The sequence below is a fragment of the Somniosus microcephalus genome, chromosome 24 (assembly GCF_052327205.1).
Source record: "Somniosus microcephalus isolate GS21.2 chromosome 24, FLI_Smic_1.0, whole genome shotgun sequence".
NCBI lineage: Eukaryota > Metazoa > Chordata > Chondrichthyes > Squaliformes > Somniosidae > Somniosus > Somniosus microcephalus.
The window spans coordinates 65,818,923-65,836,836 of NC_141010.1; positions in this window are offsets into that span (position 1 = coordinate 65,818,923).

Here is a 17,914-nt window from a genome sequence, read left to right on the forward strand (position 1 = left end):
GTTGTGCTGTGCTGTGTTGTGCTGTGTTGTGTTGTGCTGTGTTGTGCTGTGCTGTGCTGTGTTGTGCTGTGTTGTGTTGTGCTGTGCTGTGTTGTGCTGTGTTGTGTTGTGCTGTGTAGTGTTGTGCTGTGTTGTGCTGTGCTGTGTTGTATTGTGTTGTGCTGTGTTGTGCTGTGTTTTGTTGTGCTGTGTTGTGTTGTGTTGTGTTGTGCTGTGTTGTGTTGTGCTGTGTTGTACTGTGCAGTGCTGTGTTGTGTTGTGCTGTGTTGTGCTGTGCTGTGTTGTGTTGTGCTGTGCTGTGTTGTGCTGTGTTGTGTTGTGCTGTGTTGTGCTGTGTTGTGTTGTGTTGTGCTGTGCTGTGTTGTGTTGTCCTGTGCTGTGCTGTGCTGTGTTGTGTTGTGCTGTGTTGTGCTGTGTTGTGCTGTGCTGTGTTGTGTTGTGCTGTGCTGTGCTGTTTTGTGCTGTGTTGTGTTGTGTTGTGTTGTGCTGTGCTGTGTTGTGTTGTGCTGTGCTGTGTTGTGCTGTGTTGTGCTATGTTGTGTTGTGCTGTTTTGTGTTGTGCTGTGCTGTGTTGTGTTGTGTTGTGCTGTATTTTGCTGTGCTGTGCTGTGTTGTGTTGTGCTGTGCTGTGTTGTGCTGTGCTGTGTTGTGCTGTGTTGTATTGTGTTGTGCTGTTGTGTTGTGCTGTGCTGTGTTCTGCTGTGTTGTGTTGTGTTGTCTTGTGTTGTGTTGTGCTGTGTTGCGCTGTGTTGTGTTGTCTTCTGTTGTGTTATGCTGTGTTGTGTTGTGCTGTGTTGCGCTTTGTTGTGTTGTATTGTGTTGTGTTGTGTTGTACTGTGTTATGTTGTGCTGAGATGTTGTGCTGTGGTGTGTTGTGTTGTGTTGTGCTGTGTTGTGCTGTGTTGTGTTGTCTTGTGTTGTCTTGCGTTGTCTTGTGTTGTGTTGTGCTGTGTTGCGCTGTGTTGTGTTGTGTTGTGTTGTGTTGTGCTGTGCTATGCTGTGTTGTGCTGTGCTGTGTTGTGTTATGTTGGTTTGTGCTGTTGTGCTGTGCTGTGTTGTTTTGTGTTCTGCTGTGTTGTGCTGTGCTGTGCTGTGTTGTATTGTGTTTTGCTGTGCTGTGTTGTGCTGTGTTGTGCTGTGTTGTATTGTCTTGTGTTGTCTTGCGTTGTCTTGTGTTGTGTTGTGCTGTGTTGCGCTGTGCTATGCTGTGTTGTGTTGTGTTGTGCTGTGCTATGCTGTGTTGTGCTGTGCTGTGTTGTGTTATGTTGGTTTGTGCTGTTGTGCTGTGCTGTGTTGTTTTGTGTTCTGCTGTGTTGTGCTGTGCTGTGCTGTGTTGTATTGTGTTTTGCTGTGCTGTGTTGTGCTGTGCTGTGCTGTGTTGTATTGTGTTGTGCTGTGTTGTGTTGTGCTATGTTGTTCTGTGTTGTGTTGTGTTGTGTTGTGCTGTGCTGTGTTGTGTTGTGTTGTGCTGTGCTATGTTGTGCTGTGTTGTGCTATGTTGTGTTGTGTTGTGCTGTGTTGTGCTGTGCTGTGTTGTGCTGTGCTGTGCTGTGTTGTGTTGTGCTGTGTTGTGCTGTGCTGTGTTGTGTTGTGCTGTGCTGTGTTCTGCTGTGTTCTGTTGTGCTGTGTTGTGCTGTGTTGTGTTGTGCTGTGTTGTGTTGTGCTGTGCTGTGCTGTGTTATGTTGTGCTGTGCTGTGTTGTGCTGTGTTGTGTTGTGCTGTGTTGTGTTGTGTTGTGTTGTGTTGTGCTGTGTTGTGCTGTGTTGTATTGTGCTGTGTTGTGCTGTGCAGTGCTGGGTTGTGCTGTGCTGTGTTGTGCTGTGTTGTGCTGTGTTGTGCTGTGCTGTTTTGTGTTGTGCTGTGCTGTGTTGTGTTTTGCTGTGCTGTGTTGTGTTGTGTTGTGCTGTATTTTGCTGTGCTGTGCTGTGTTGTGTTGTGCTGTGCTTTGTTGTGCTGTGCTGTGTTGTGCTGTGTTGTGTTGTGTTGTGCTGTTGTGTTGTGCTGTGCTGTGTTGTGCTGTGTTGTCTTGTGTTGTGTTGTCTTGTGCTGTGTTGTGCTGTGTTGTGCTGTGTTGTGCTGTGTTGTGTTGTGTTGTGTTGTCTTGTGTTGTGCTGTGCTGTGTTGTGTTGTGCTGTGTTGCGCTGTGTTGTGTTGTGTTGTGTTGTGTTGTGCTGTGTTATGTTGTGCTGAGCTGTTGTGCTGTGGTGTGTTGTGCTGTGCTGTGCTGTGTTGTGTTGTGCTGTGCTGTGTTGTGCTGTGCTGTGTTGTGCTGTGTTGTGTTGTGTTGTGCTGTTGTGTTGTGCTGTGCTGTGTTGTGCTGTGTTGTGTTGTGCTGTGTTGTGCTGTGCTGTGCTGTGTTGTGCTGTGTTGTGTTGTGCTGTGCTGTGTTGTGCTGTGTTGTGTTGTGCTGTCTAGTGTTGTGCTGTGTTGTGCTGTGCTGTGTTGTATTGTGTTGTGCTGTGTTTTGTTGTGCTGTGTTGTGTTGTGTTGTGTTGTGCTGTGTTGTGTTGTGCTGTGTTGTACTGTGCAGTGCTGTGTTGTGTTGTGCTGTGTTGTGTTGTGCTGTGTTGTGTTGTGTTGTGCTGTGTTGTGCTGTGCTGTGTTGTGTTGTGCTGTGCTGTGTTGTGCTGTGTTGTGTTGTGCTGTGTTGTGCTGTGTTGTGTTGTGTTGTGTTGTGCTGTGTTGTGTTGTGTTGTGCTGTGTTGTGCTGTGCTGTTGTTGTGTTGTCCTGTGCTGTGCTGTGCTGTGTTGTGTTGTGCTGTGTTGTGTTGTGTTGTGCTGTGTTGTGCTGTGCTGTGTTGTGTTGTGCTCTGCTGTGCTGTTTTGTGCTGTGTTGTGTTGTGTTGTGTTGTGCTGTGCTGTGTTGTGTTGTGCTGTGCTGTGTTGTGCTGTGTTGTGCTGTGTTGTGCTGTGCTGTTTTGTGTTGTGCTGTGCTGTGTTGTGTTGTGTTGTGCTGTATTTTGCTGTGCTGTGCTGTGTTGTGTTGTGCTGTGCTGTGTTGTGCTGTGCTGTGTTGTGCTGTGTTGTGTTGTGTTGTGCTGTTGTGTTGTGCTGTGCTGTGTTCTGCTGTGTTGTGTTGTGTTGTCTTGTGTTGTGGTGTGCTGTGTTGCGCTGTGTTGTGTTGTCTTCTGTTGTGTTATGCTGTGTTGTGTTGTGCTGTGTTGCGCTTTGTTGTGTTGTATTGTGTTGTGTTGTGTTGTGCTGTGTTATGTTGTGCTGAGCTGTTGTGCTGTGGTGTGTTGTGTTGTGTTGTGCTGTGTTGTGCTGTGTTGTGTTGTCTTGTGTTGTCTTGCGTTGTCTTGTGTCGTGTTGTGCTGTGTTGCGCTGTGTTGTGTTGTGTTGTGTTGTGCTGTGTTGCGCTGTGCTATGCTGTGTTGTGTTGTGTTGTGTTGTGCTGTGCTATGCTGTGTTGTGCTGTGCTGTTTTGTGTTATGTTGGTTTGTGCTGTTGTGCTGTGCTGTGTTGTTTTGTGTTCTGCTGTGTTGTGCTGTGCTGTGCTGTGTTGTATTGTGTTGTGCTGTGCTGTGTTGTGCTGTGCTGTGCTGTGTTGTGTTGTGTTGTGCTGTGTTGTGTTGTGCTATGTTGTTCTGTGTTGTGTTGTGTTGTGTTGTGTTGTGTTGTGCTGTGCTGTGTTGTGTTGTGTTGTGTTGTGCTGTGTTGTGCTGTGTTGTGCTGTGTTCCTTTGTGCTGTGTTGTGTTGTGATGGGTTGTGCTGTGCTGTGTTGTATTGTGTTGTGCTGTGTTGTGTTGTGTTGTGCTGTGCTATGCTGTGTTGTGCTGTGCTGTGTTGTGTTATGTTGGTTCGTGCTGTTGTGCTGTGCTGTGTTGTTTTGTGTTGTGCTGTGTTGTGCTGTGCTGTGATGTGTTGTATTGTGTTGTGCTGTGCTGTGTTTTGCTGTGCTGTGCTGTGTTGTATTGTGTTGTGCTGTGTTGTGTTGTGCTATGTTGTTCTGTGTTGTGTTGTGTTGTGTTGTGCTGTGCTGTGTTGTGTTGTGTTGTGCTGTGCTGTGTTGTGCTCTGTTGTGCTATGTTGTGTTGTGTTGTGCTGTGTTGTGCTGTGCAGTGTTGTGCTGTGCTGTGCTGTGTTGTGTTCTGCTGTGCTGTGTTGTGTTGTGCTGTGCTGTGTTGTGCTGTGTTGTGCTGTGCTGTGTTGTGTTGTGCTGTGTTGTGCTGTGCTGTGTTGTGTTGTGCTGTGCTGTGTTCTGCTGTGTTCTGTTGTGCTGTGTTGTGCTGTGTTGTGTTGTGCTGTGTTGTGTTGTGCTGTGCTGTGCTGTGTTATGTTGTGCTGTGCTGTGTTGTGCTGTGTTGTGTTGTGCTGTGATGTGTTGTGTTGTGTTGTGTTGTGCTGTGTTGTGCTGTGTTGTATTGTGCTGTGTTGTGCTGTGCAGTGCTGGGTTGTGCTGTGCTGTGTTGTGCTGTGTTGTGCTGTGTTGTGCTGTGCTGTTTTGTGTTGTGCTGTGCTGTGTTGTGTTTTGCTGTGCTGTGTTGTATTGTGTTGTGCTGTATTTTGCTGTGCTGTGCTGTGTTGTGTTGTGCTGTGCTTTGTTGTGCTGTGCTGTGTTGTGCTGTGTTGTGTTGTGTTGTGCTGTTGTGTTGTGCTGTGCTGTGTTGTGCTGTGTTGTCTTGTGTTGTGTTGTCTTGTGCTGTGTTGTGCTGTGTTGTGCTGTGTTGTGCTGTGTTGTGTTGTGTTGTGTTGTCTTGTGTTGTGTTGTGTTGTGTTGCACTGTGTTGTGTTGTCTTGTGTTGTATTGTGCTGTGTTGTGTTGTGCTGTGTTGCGCTGTGTTGTGTTGTGTTGTGTTGTGTTGTGCTGTGTTATCTTGTGCTGAGCTGTTGTGCTGTGGTGTGTTGTGCTGTGTTGCGCTGTGTTGTGTTGTGTTGTGCTGTTTTGTGTTGTGCTGTGCTGTGTTGTGTTGTGTTGTGCTGTATTTTGCTGTGCTGTGCTGTGTTGTGTTGTGCTGTGCTGTGTTGTGCTGTGCTGTGTTGTGCTGTGTTGTGTTGTGTTGTGCTGTGCTGTGCTGTGTTCTGCTGTTTTGTGTTGTGTTGTCTTCTGTTGTGTTGTGCTGTGTTGCGCTGTGTTGTGTTGTCTTGTGTTGTGTTATGCTGTGTTGTGTTGTGCTGTGTTGCGCTTTTTTGTGTTGTGTTGTGTTGTGTTGTGCTGTGTTACGTTGTGCTGAGCTGTTGTGCTGTGGTGTGTTGTGTTGTGTTGTGCTGTGTTGTGCTGTGTTGTGTTGTCTTGTGTTGTCTTGCGTTGTCTTGTGTTGTGTTGTGCTGTGTTGCGCTGTGTTGTGTTGTGTTGTGTTGTGCTTTGTTGCGCTGTGCTATGCTGTGTTGTGTTGTGTTGTGTTGTGCTGTGCTATGCTGTGTTGTGCTGTGCTGTGTTGTGTTATGTTGGTTTGTGCTGTTGTGCTGTGCTGTGTTGTTTTGTGTTCTGCTGTGTTGTGCTGTGCTGTGCTGTGTTGTATTGTGTTGTGCTGTGCTGTGTTGTGCTGTGCTGTGCTGTGTTGTGTTGTGTTGTGCTATGTTGTGTTGTGCTATGTTGTTCTGTGTTGTGTTGTGTTGTGTTGTGTTGTGTTGTGCTGTGCTGTGTTGTGTTGTGTTGTGCTGTGCTGTGTTGTGCTGTGTTGTGCTGTGTTCCTTTGTGCTGTGTTGTGTTGTGATGGGTTGTGCTGTGCTGTGTTGTATTGTGTTGTGCTGTGTTGTGTTGTGTTGTGCTGTGCTATGCTGTGTTGTGCTGTGCTGTGTTGTGTTATGTTGGTTCGTGCTGTTGTGCTGTGCTGTGTTGTTTTGTGTTGTGCTGTGTTGTGCTGTGCTGTGATGTGTTGTATTGTGTTGTGCTGTGCTGTGTTTTGCTGTGCTGTGCTGTGTTGTGTTCTGTTGTGCTGTGTTGTGTTGTGCTATGTTGTGCTGTGTTGTGTTGTGTTGTGCTGTGTTGTGCTCTGCTGTGTTGTGCTGTGTTGTGTTGTGTTGTGTTGTGTTGTGCTGTGCTGTGTTGTGTTGTGCTGTGCTGTGTTGTGCTGTGTTGTGCTGTGTTGTGCTGTGTTGTGTTGTGTTGTGTTGTGCTGTGTTGTGCTGTGCTGTGTTGTGCTGTGCTTTGCTGTGTTGTGTTGTGCTGTGTTGTGTTGTGTTGTGCTGTGTTGTGCTGTGTTGTGTTGTGCTGTGTTGTGTTGTGCTGTGTTGTGCTGTGCTGTGCTGTGTTGTGCTGTGTTGTGTTGTGCTGTGCTGTGTTGTGCTGTGTTGTGTTGTGCTGTGTAGTGTTGTGCTGTGTTGTGCTGTGCTGTGTTGTATTGTGTTGTGCTGTGTTGTGCTGTGTTGTGTTGTGCTGTGTTGTGTTGTGTTGTGTTGTGCTGTGTTGTGTTGTGCTGTGTTGTACTGTGCAGTGCTGTGTTGTGCTGTGCTGTGTTGTGTTGTGCTGTGTTGTGTTGTGTTGTGCTGTGTTGTGCTGTGCTGTGTTGTGTTGTGCTGTGCTGTGTTGTGCTGTGTTGTGTTGTGCTGTGTTGTGCTGTGTTGTGCTGTGTTGTGTTGTGTTGTGCTGTGTTGTGTTGTGTTGTGCTGTGTTGTGCTGTGCTTTGTTGTGTTGTCCTGTGCTGTGCTGTGCTGTGTTGTGCTGTGCTGTGTTGTGCTGTGTTGTGTTGTGTTGTGCTGTGTTGTGCTGTGCTGTGTTGTGTTGTGCTGTGCTGTGCTGTGTTGTGCTGTGTTGTGTTGTGTTGTGCTCTGTTGTGTTGCGCTGTGCTGTGTTGTGTTGTGCTGTGCTGTGTTGTGCTGTGTTGTGTTGTGCTGTTTTGTGTTGTGCTGTGCTGTGTTGTGTTGTGCTGTGCTGTGTTGTGTTGTGTTGTGCTGTATTTTGCTGTGCTGTGCTGTGTTGTGTTGTGCTGTGCTGTGTTGTGCTGTGCTGTGTTGTGCTGTGTTGTGTTGTGTTGTGCTGTTGTGTTGTGCTGTGCTGTGTTGTGCTGTGTTTTGTTGTGCTGTGTTGTGCTGTGCTGTGCTGTGCTGTGTTGTGTTGTGCTGTGCTGTGTAGTGCTGTGTTGTGTTGTGCTGTGTAGTGTTGTGCTGTGTTGTGCTGTGCTGTGTTGTATTGTGTTGTGCTGTGTTGTGCTGTGTTTTGTTGTGCTGTGTTGTGTTGTGTTGTGTTGTGCTGTGTTGTGTTGTGCTGTGTTGTACTGTGCAGTGCTGTGTTGTGTTGTGCTGTGTTGTGTTGTGCTGTGTTGTGTTGTGTTGTGCTGTGTTGTGCTGTGCTGTGTTGTGTTGTGCTGTGCTGTGTTGTGCTGTGTTGTGTTGTGCTGTGTTGTGCTGTGTTGTCTTGTGTTGTGTTGTGCTGTGTTGTGTTGTGTTGTGCTGTCTTGTGCTGTGCTGTGTTGTGTTGTCCTGTGCTGTGCTGTGCTGTGTTGTGTTGTGCTGTGTTGTGTTGTGTTGTGCTGTGTTGTGCTGTGCTGTGTTGTGTTGTGCTGTGCTGTGCTGTTTTGTGCTGTGTTGTTTTGTGTTGTGTTGTGCTGTGCTGTGTTGTGTTGTGCTGTGCTGTGTTGTGCTGTGTTGTGCTGTGTTGTGTTATGCTGTTTTGTGTTGTGCTGTGCTGTGTTGTGTTGTGTTGTGCTGTATTTTTCTGTGCTGTGCTGTGTTGTGTTGTGCTGTGCTGTGTTGTGCTGTGCTGTGTTGTGCTGTGTTGTGTTGTGTTGTCTTGTGTTGTGTTGTGCTGTGTTGCGCTGTGTTGTGTTGTCTTCTGTTGTGTTATGCTGTGTTGTGTTGTGCTGTGTTGCGCTTTGTTGTGTTGTATTGTGTTGTGTTGTGTTGTGCTGTGTTATGTTGTGCTGAGCTGTTGTGCTGTGGTGTGTTGTGTTGTGTTGTGCTGTGTTGTGCTGTGTTGTGTTGTCTTGTGTTGTCTTGCGTTGTCTTGTGTTGTGTTGTGCTGTGTTGCGCTGTGTTGTGTTGTGCTGTGTTGTGCTGTGTTGCGCTGTGCTATGCTGTGTTGTGTTGTGTTGTGTTGTGCTGTGCTATGCTGTGTTGTGCTGTGCTGTGTTGTGTTATGTTGGTTTGTGCTGTTGTGCTGTGCTGTGTTGTTTTGTGTTCTGCTGTGTGGGCTGTGCTGTGCTGTGTTGTATTGTGTTTTGCTGTGCTGTGTTGTGCTGTGCTGTGCTGTGTTGTATTGTGTTGTGCTGTGTTGTGTTGTGCTATGTTGTTCTGTGTTGTGTTGTGTTGTGTTGTGTTGTGCTGTGCTGTGTTGTGTTGTGTTGTGCTGTGCTGTGTTGTGCTGTGTTGTGCTATGTTGTGTTGTGTTGTGCTGTGTTGTGCTGTGCTGTGTTGTGCTGTGCTTTGCTGTGTTGTGTTCTGCTGTGTTGTGTTGTGTTGTGCTGTGCTGTGTTGTGCTGTGTTGTGTTGTGCTGTGTTGTGTTGTGCTGTGTTGTGCTGTGCTGTGTTGTGTTGTGCTGTGCTGTGTTCTGCTGTGTTGTGTTGTGCTGTGTTGTGCTGTGTTGTGTTGTGCTGTGTTGTGTTGTGCTGTGCAGTGCTGTGTTATGTTGTGCTTTGCTGTGTTGTGCTGTGTTGTGTTGTGCTGTGTTGTGTTGTGTTGTGTTGTGTTGTGTTGTGTTGTGCTGTGTTGTATTGTGCTGTGTTGTGCTGTGCAGTGCTGGGTTGTGCTGTGCTGTGTTGTGCTGTGTTGTGCTGTGCTGTTTTGTGTTGTGCTGTGCTGTGTTTTGTTTTGCTGTGCTGTGTTGTGATGTGTTGTGCTGTATTTTGCTGTACTGTGCTGTGTTGTGTTGTGCTGTGCTTTGTTGTGCTGTGCTGTGTTGTGCTGTGTTGTGTTCTGTTGTGCTGTTGTGTTGTGCTGTGCTGTGTTGTGCTGTGTTGTCTTGTGTTGTGTTGTCTTGTGCTGTGTTGTGCTGTGTTGTGCTGTGTTGTGCTGTGTTGTGTTGTGTTGTGTTGTCTTGTGTTGTGTTGTGCTGTGTTGTGCTGTGTTGTGTTGTCTTGTGTTGTATTGTGCTGTGTTGTGTTGTGCTGTGTTGTGCTGTGTTGTGTTGTGTTGTGTTGTGCTGTGTTATGTTGTGCTGAGCTGTTGTGCTGTGGTGTGTTGTGCTGTGTTGCGCTGTGTTGTGTTGTGTTGTGCTGTGTTGCGCTCTGCTATGCTGTGTTGTGTTGTGTTGTGCTGTGTTGTGTTGTTTTGTGCTGTGATGTGCTGTGCTGTGTTGTGCTGTGCTGTGCTGTGTTGTGTTGTGCTGTGTTGTGTTGTGTTGTGCTGTGATGTGTTGTGCTGTGCTGTTTTGTGCTGTGTTGTGTTGTGCTGTGTTGTGTTGTGCTGTGTTGTGCTGTGTTGTGTTGTGTTGTGCTGTGCTGTGTTGTGCTGTGTTGTGCTGTGCTGTGCTGTGTTGTGCTGTGTTGTGTTGTGCTGTGTTGTGTTGTGCTGTGTTGTGCTGTGTTGATTTGTTCTGTGCTGTGCTGTGCTGTGTTGTGTTGTGCTGTGTTGTGTAGTGTTGTGCTGTGTTGTGCTGTGTTGTGTTGTGCTGTGTTGTGCTGTGCAGTGCTGTGCTGTGCTGTGTTGTGTTGTGCTGTGTTGCGCTGTGTTGTGTTGTGCTGTGTTGTGCTGTGCAGTGCTGTGCTGTGCTGTGCTGTGTTGTGCTGTGCTGTGTTGTGTTATGTTGTGATGTGTTGTGCTGTGCTGTGTTGTGTTGTGCTGTGCTGTGTTGTGCTGTGTTGTGTTGTGTTGTGCTGTGTTGTGTTGCGTTGTGTTGTGTTGTGCTGTGTTGTGCTGTGCTGTGTTGTGTTGTGCTGTGCTGTGCTGTGTTGTGTTGTGTTTTATTGTGTTGTGCTGTGTTGTGTTGTGCTGTGCTGTGTTGTGCTGTGCTGTGTTGTGTTGTGTTGTGCTGTGTTGTGCTGTGGTGTGCTGTGTTGTGCTGTGTTGTGCTATGCTGTGTTGTATTGTGCTGTGCTGTGCTGTGTTGTGCTGTGTTGTGCTGTGTTGTGCTGTGTTGTGTTGTGTTGTGTTGTGCTGTGTTGTGCTGTGCTGTGTTGTGCTGTGCTGTGCTGTGTTGTGTTGTGCTGTGTTGTGTTGTGTTGTGCTATGCTGTGTTGTGCTGTGTTGTGTTGTGCTGTGTTATGTTGTGCTGTGTTGTGCTGTGCTGTGCTGTGTTGTGCTGTGTTGTGTTGTACTGTGCTGTGTTGTGCTGTGTTGTGTTGTGCTGTGTAGTGTTGTGCTGTGTTGTGCTGTGCTGTGTTGTATTGTGTTGTGCTGTGTTGTGCTGTGTTGTGTTGTGCTGTGTTGTGTTGTGTTGTGTTGTGCTGTGTTGTGTTGTGCTGTGTTGTACTGTGCAGTGCTGTGTTGTGCTGTGCTGTGTTGTGTTGTGCTGTGTTGTGTTGTGTTGTGCTGTGTTGTGCTGTGCTGTGTTGTGTTGTGCTGTGCTGTGTTGTGCTGTGTTGTGTTGTGCTGTGTTGTGCTGTGTTGTGCTGTGTTGTGTTGTGTTGTGCTGTGTTGTGTTGTTTTGTGCTGTGTTGTGCTGTGCTGTGTTGTGTTGTCCTGTGCTGTGCTGTGTTGTGTTGTGTTGTGCTGTGTTGTGTTGTGTTGTGCTGTGTTGTGCTGTGCTGTGTTGTGTTGTGCTGTGCTGTGCTGTGTTGTGCTGTGTTGTGTTGTGTTGTGTTGTGCTGTTTTGTGTTGCGCTGTGCTGTGTTGTGCTGTGTTGTGCTGTGTTGTGCTGTGCTGTTTTGTGTTGTGATGTGCTGTGTTGTGTTGTGCTGTGCTGTGTTGTGTTGTGTTGTGCTGTATTTTGCTGTGCTGTGCTGTGTTGTGTTGTGCTGTGCTGTGTTGTGTTGTGCTGTGTTGTGCTGTGTTGTGTTGTGTTGTGCTGTTGTGTTGTGCTGTGCTGAGTTGTGCTGTCTTGTGTTGTGCTGTGTTGTGCTGTGCTGTGCTGTGTTGTGATTTGTTGTGTTGTGCTGTGCTGTGTTGTGCTGTGTTGTGTTGTGCTGTGTAATGTTGTGCTGTGTTGTGCTGTGCTGTGTTGTATTGTGTTGTGCTGTGTTGTGCTGTGTTTTGTTGTGCTGTGTTGTGTTGTGTTGTGTTGTGCTGTGTTGTGTTGTGCTGTGTTGTACTGTGCAGTGCTGTGTTGTGCTGTGCTGTGTTGTGTTGTGCTGTGTTGTGTTGTGTTGTGCTGTGTTATGCTGTGTTGTGTTGTGCTGTGCTGTGTTGTGCTGTGTTGTGTTGTGTTGTGCTGTGTTGTGCTGTGCTGTGTTGTGTTGTGCTGTGCTGTGCTTTGTTGTGCTGTGTTGTGTTGTGTTGTGCTGTGTTGTGTTGCGCTGTGCTGTGTTGTGTTGTGCTGTGCTGTGTTGTGCTGTGTTGTGCTGTGTTGTGTTGTGCTGTTTTGTGTTGTGCTGTGCTGTGTTGTGTTGTGCTGTGCTGTGTTGTGTTGTGTTGTGCTGTATTTTGCTGTGCTGTGCTGTGATGTGTTGTGCTGTGCTGTGTTGTGCTGTGCTGTGTTGTGCTGTGTTGTGTTGTGTTGTGCTGTTGTGTTGTGCTGTGCTGTGTTCTGCTGTGTTGTCTTGTGTTGTCTTGTGTTGTGTTGTACTGTGTTGCGCTGTGTTGTGTTGTCTTGTGTTGTGTTATGCTGTGTTGTGTTGTGCTGTGTTGCGCTTTGTTGTGTTGTGTTGTGTTGTGTTGTGTTGTGCTGTGTTATGTTGTGCTGAGCTGTTGTGCTGTGGTGTGTTGTGTTGTGTTGTGCTGTGTTGTGCTGTGTTGTGTTGTCTTGTGTTGTCTTGCGTTGTCTTGTGTTGTGTTGTGCTGTGTTGCGCTGTGTTGTGTTGTGCTGTGTTGCGCTGTGCTATGCTGTGTTGTGTTGTGTTGTGTTGTGCTGTGCTATGCTGTGTTGTGCTGTGCTGTGTTGTGTTATGTTGGTTTGTGCTGTTGTGCTGTGCTGTGTTGTTTTGTGTTCTGCTGTGTTGTGCTGTGCTGTGCTGTGTTGTATTGTGTTGTGCTGTGCTGTGTTGTGCTGTGCTGTGCTGTGTTGTGTTGTGTTGTGCTGTGTTGTGTTGTGCTATGTTGTTCTGTGTTGTGTTGTGTTGTGTTGTGTTGTGTTGTGCTGTGCTGTGTTGTGTTGTGTTGTGCTGTGCTGTGTTGTGCTGCGTTGTGCTATGTTGTGTTGTGTTGTGCTGTGCTGTGCTGTGCTGTGTTGTGCTGTGCTGTGCTGTGTTGTGTTCTGCTGTGTTGTGTTGTGTTGTGCTGTGCTGTTTTGTGCTGTGTTGTGTTGTGCTGTGTTGTGTTGTGCTGTGTTGTGCTGTGCTGTGTTGTGTTGTGCTGTGCTGTGTTCTGCTGTGTTGTGTTGTGCTGTGCTGTGTTGTGCTGTGTTGTGTTGTGCTGTGTTGTGTTGTGCTGTGCTGTGCTGTGTTGTGTTGTGCTGTGCTGTGTTGTGCTGTGTTGTGTTGTGCTGTGTTGTGTTGTGTTGTGTTGTGTTGTGCTGTGTTGTGCTGTATTGTATTGTGCTGTGTTGTGCTGTGCAGTGCTGTGTTGTGCTGTGTTGTGCTGTGTTGTGTTGTGCTGTTTTGTGTTGTGCTGTGCTGTGTTGTGTTTTGCTGTGCTGTGTTGTGTTGTGTTGTGCTGTATTTTGCTGTGCTGTGCTGTGTTGTGTTGTGCTGTGCTTTGTTGTGCTGTGCTGTGTTGTGCTGTGTTGTGTTGTGTTGTGCTGTTGTGTTGTGCTGTGCTGTGTTGTGCTGTGTTGTCTTGTGTTGTGTTGTCTTGTGCTGTGTTGTGCTGTGTTGTGCTGTATTGTGCTGTGTTGTGTTGTGCTGTGTTGCGCTGTGTTGTATTGTGCTGTGTTGTGTTGTGCTGTGTTATGCTGTGTTGTGTTGTCTTGTGTTGTCTTGTGTTGTCTTGTGTTGTGTTGTGCTGTGTTGCGCTGTGTTGTGTTGTGTTGTGTTGTGCTTTGTTGCGCTCTGCTATGCTGTGTTGTGTTGTGTTGTGCTGTGTTGTGTTGTGTTGTGCTGTGCTATGTTGTGCTGTGCTGTGCTGTGTTGTGTTGTGTTGTGCTGTGATGTGTTGTGCTGTGCTGTGTTGTGCTGTGTTGTGTTGTGCTGTGTTGTGTTGTGCTGTGTTGTGCTGTGCTGTGTTGTGTTGTGCTGTGCTGTGTTGTGCTGTTTTGTGCTGTGCTGTGTTGTGTTGTGCTGTGCTGTGTTGTGTTGTGCTGTGCTGTTTTGTGTTGTGATGTGCTGTGTTGTGTTGTGCTGTGCTGTGTTGTGTTGTGTTGTGCTGTATTTTGCTGTGCTGTGCTGTGTTGTGTTGTGCTGTGCTGTGTTGTGTTGTGCTGTGTTGTGCTGTGTTGTGTTGTGTTGTGCTGTTGTGTTGTGCTGTGCTGAGTTGTGCTGTCTTGTGTTGTGCTGTGTTGTGCTGTGCTGTGCTGTGTTGTGCTGTGTTGTGTTGTGCTGTGCTGTGTTGTGCTGTGTTGTGTTGTGCTGTGTAATGTTGTGCTGTGTTGTGCTGTGCTGTGTTGTATTGTGTTGTGCTGTGTTGTGCTGTGTTTTGTTGTGCTGTGTTGTGTTGTGTTGTGTTGTGCTGTGTTGTGTTGTGCTGTGTTGTACTGTGCAGTGCTGTGTTGTGCTGTGCTGTGTTGTGTTGTGCTGTGTTGTGTTGTGTTGTGCTGTGTTATGCTGTGTTGTGTTGTGCTGTGCTGTGTTGTGCTGTGTTGTGTTGTGTTGTGCTGTGTTGTGCTGTGCTGTGTTGTGTTGTGCTGTGCTGTGCTTTGTTGTGCTGTGTTGTGTTGTGTTGTGCTGTGTTGTGTTGCGCTGTGCTGTGTTGTGTTGTGCTGTGCTGTGTTGTGCTGTGTTGTGCTGTGTTGTGTTGTGCTGTTTTGTGTTGTGCTGTGCTGTGTTGTGTTGTGCTGTGCTGTGTTGTGTTGTGTTGTGCTGTATTTTGCTGTGCTGTGCTGTGATGTGTTGTGCTGTGCTGTGTTGTGCTGTGCTGTGTTGTGCTGTGTTGTGTTGTGTTGTGCTGTTGTGTTGTGCTGTGCTGTGTTCTGCTGTGTTGTCTTGTGTTGTCTTGTGTTGTGTTGTACTGTGTTGCGCTGTGTTGTGTTGTCTTGTGTTGTGTTATGCTGTGTTGTGTTGTGCTGTGTTGCGCTTTGTTGTGTTGTGTTGTGTTGTGTTGTGTTGTGCTGTGTTATGTTGTGCTGAGCTGTTGTGCTGTGGTGTGTTGTGTTGTGTTGTGCTGTGTTGTGCTGTGTTGTGTTGTCTTGTGTTGTCTTGCGTTGTCTTGTGTTGTGTTGTGCTGTGTTGCGCTGTGTTGTGTTGTGCTGTGTTGCGCTGTGCTATGCTGTGTTGTGTTGTGTTGTGTTGTGCTGTGCTATGCTGTGTTGTGCTGTGCTGTGTTGTGTTATGTTGGTTTGTGCTGTTGTGCTGTGCTGTGTTGTTTTGTGTTCTGCTGTGTTGTGCTGTGCTGTGCTGTGTTGTATTGTGTTGTGCTGTGCTGTGTTGTGCTGTGCTGTGCTGTGTTGTGTTGTGTTGTGCTGTGTTGTGTTGTGCTATGTTGTTCTGTGTTGTGTTGTGTTGTGTTGTGTTGTGTTGTGCTGTGCTGTGTTGTGTTGTGTTGTGCTGTGCTGTGTTGTGCTGCGTTGTGCTATGTTGTGTTGTGTTGTGCTGTGCTGTGCTGTGCTGTGTTGTGCTGTGCTGTGCTGTGTTGTGTTCTGCTGTGTTGTGTTGTGTTGTGCTGTGCTGTTTTGTGCTGTGTTGTGTTGTGCTGTGTTGTGTTGTGCTGTGTTGTGCTGTGCTGTGTTGTGTTGTGCTGTGCTGTGTTCTGCTGTGTTGTGTTGTGCTGTGCTGTGTTGTGCTGTGTTGTGTTGTGCTGTGTTGTGTTGTGCTGTGCTGTGCTGTGTTGTGCTGTGTTGTGTTGTGCTGTGTTGTGTTGTGTTGTGTTGTGCTGTGTTGTGCTGTGTTGTATTGTGCTGTGTTGTGCTGTGCAGTGCTGTGTTGTGCTGTGTTGTGCTGTGTTGTGTTGTGCTGTTTTGTGTTGTGCTGTGCTGTGTTGTGTTTTGCTGTGCTGTGTTGTGTTGTGTTGTGCTGTATTTTGCTGTGCTGTGCTGTGTTGTGTTGTGCTGTGCTTTGTTGTGCTGTGCTGTGTTGTGCTGTGTTGTGTTGTGTTGTGCTGTTGTGTTGTGCTGTGCTGTGTTGTGCTGTGTTGTCTTGTGTTGTGTTGTCTTGTGCTGTGTTGTGCTGTGTTGTGCTGTATTGTGCTGTGTTGTGTTGTGCTGTGTTGCGCTGTGTTGTATTGTGCTGTGTTGTGTTGTGCTGTGTTATGCTGTGTTGTGTTGTCTTGTGTTGTCTTGTGTTGTCTTGTGTTGTGTTGTGCTGTGTTGCGCTGTGTTGTGTTGTGTTGTGTTGTGCTTTGTTGCGCTCTGCTATGCTGTGTTGTGTTGTGTTGTGCTGTGTTGTGTTGTGTTGTGCTGTGCTATGTTGTGCTGTGCTGTGCTGTGTTGTGTTGTGCTGTGTTGTGTTGTGTTGTGCTGTGATGTGTTGTGCTGTGCTGTGTTGTGCTGTGTTGTGTTGTGCTGTGTTGTGTTGTGCTGTGTTGTGCTGTGCTGTGTTGTGTTGTGCTGTGCTGTGTTGTGCTGTGTTGTGCTGTGCTGTGCTGTGTTGTGCTGTGTTGTGTTGTGCTGTGTTGTGTTGTGCTGCGTTGTGCTGTGTTGATTTGTGCTGTGCTGTGCTGTGCTGTGTTGTGTTGTGCTGTGTTGTGTTGTGTTGTGCTGTGTTGTGCTGTGTTGTGTTGTGCTGTGTTGTGCTGTGCAGTGCTGTGCTGTGCTGTGCTGTGTTGTGTTGTGCTGTGTTGTGCTGTGTTGTGTTCTGCTGTGTTGTGCTGTGCAGTGCTGTGCTGTGCTGTGCTGTGTTGTGCTGTGCTGTGTTGTGTTATGTTGTGATGTGTTGTGCTGTGCTGTGTTGTGTTGTGCTGTGCTGTGTTGTGCTGTGTTGTGTTGTGTTGTGCTGAGTTGTGCTGCGTTGTGTTGTGTTGTGCTGTGTTGTGCTGTGATGTGTTGTGTTGTGCTGTGCTGTGCTGTGTTGTGCTGTGTTGTGTTGTGTTGTATTGTGTTGTGCTGTGTTGTGTTGTGCTGTGCTGTGTTGTGCTGTGCTGTGTTGTGTTGTGTTGTGCTGTGTTGTGCTGTGGTATGCTGTTTTGTGCTGTGTTGTGCTATGCTGTGTTGTGTTGTGCTGTGCTGTGCTGTGCTGTGTTGTACTGTGCTGTGTTGTGTTGTGCTGTGTTGTGTTGTGCTGTGTTGTGTTGTGTTTTGCTGTGTTGTGTTGTGTTGTGTTATGTTATGTAATGTTGTGTTGTGCTGTGTTCTGCTGTGCTGTGCTATGTTGTGCTGTGCTCTTTTGTGTTGTGCTGTGCTGTGTTGTGCTGTGCTGTGTTGTGTTGTGCTGTGTTGTGTTGTGTTGTGCTGTGTTGTGTTGTGTTGTCCTGTGTTGAGATGTGCTGTGTTGTGCTGTGTTTTGCTGTGTTGTGCTGTGCTGTGCTGTGATGTGTTGTGTTGTAATGTGCTGTGTTGTGTTGTGTTGTAATGTGCTGTGTTGTGTTGTGTTGTGCTGTGCTGTGTTGTGTTGTGTTGTGCTGTGTTGTGTTGTGTTCTGCTGTTTTGTGTTGTGCTGTGTTTTGTTGTGTTGTTTTGTGTTGTTTTATGCTGTGCTGTGTTGTGTTGTGTTGTGCTGTGCTGTGTTGTGCTGTGTTGTGTTTTGCTGTGTTGTGTTGTGTTGTGTTGTGTTATGCTGTGCTGTGTTGTGTTGTGTTGTGCTGTGCTTTGTTGTGCTGTGTTGTGTTGTGCTGTGTTGTGTTATGCTGTGTTGTGTTATGCTGTGTTGTGTTGTGTTGTGTTATGTTGTGTTGTGTTGTGTTGTGCTGTGCTGTATTGTGCTGTGCTGTTTTGTTCTGTGTTGTTTTGTGCTGTGCTGTGCTGTGTTGTGATGTGTTGTGTTGTTTTGTGCTCTGTTGTGTTGTGCTGTGTTGTGCTGTGCTGTGCTGTGTTGTGCTGTGTTGTGTTGTGCTGTGTTGTGCTGTGCTGTGTTGTGCTCCGTTGTGCTGTGTTGTGTTGTGCTTTGTTGTGCTGTGCTGTGTTGTGCTGTGTTTTGCTGTGCTGTGGTGTGTTGTGTTGTGCTGTGTTGTGTTGTGTTGTGCTGTGTTGTGTTGAGCTGTGCTGTGTTGTGTTGTGTTCTGCTGTTTTGTGTTGTGCTGTGTTTGTTGTGTTGTGCTGTGCTGTGTTGTTTTGTGCTGTGTTGTGCTGTGCTGTGTTGTGCTTTGTTGTGTTGTGCTGTGTTGTGTTGTGTTGTGTTGTGTTACGCTGTGTTGTGTTGTGTTATGTTGTGTTGTGTTGTGTTGTGCTGTGCTGTGTTGTGCTGTGCTGTGTTGTGCTGTCTTGTGCTGTGTTGTGCTGTGCTGTGTTGTGTTGTGCTGTGTTGTGCTGTGCTGTGCTGTGTTGTGTTGTGCTGTGTTGTGTTGTGTTGCGCTGTGTTGTGTTGTGCTGTGTTGTGTTGTGCTGTGTTGTGCTGTGCTGTGTTGTGTTGTGCTGTGCTGTGTTGTGCTGTGTTACTTTGTGCTTTGTTGTGTTGTGATGGGCTGTGCTGTGCTGTGTTGTATTGTGTTGTGCTGTGTTGTGTTGTGTTATGCTGTGATATGCTGTGTTGTGCTGTGCTGTGTTGTGTTATGTTGGTTCGTGCTGTTGTGCTGTGCTGTGTTGTTTTGTGTTGTGCTGTGTTGTGCTATGCTGTGATGTGTTGTATTGTGTTGTGCTGTGCTGTGTTTTGCTGTGCTGTGCTGTGTTGTGTTGTGTTGTGCTGTGTTGTGCTTTGCTATGTTGTGCTGTGTTGTGTTGTGTTGTGTTGTGTTCTGCTGTGTTGTGCTGTGTTGTGTTGTGTTGTGTTGTGCTGTGCTGTGTTGTGTTGTGCTGTGCTGTGTTGTGCTGTGTTGTGCTG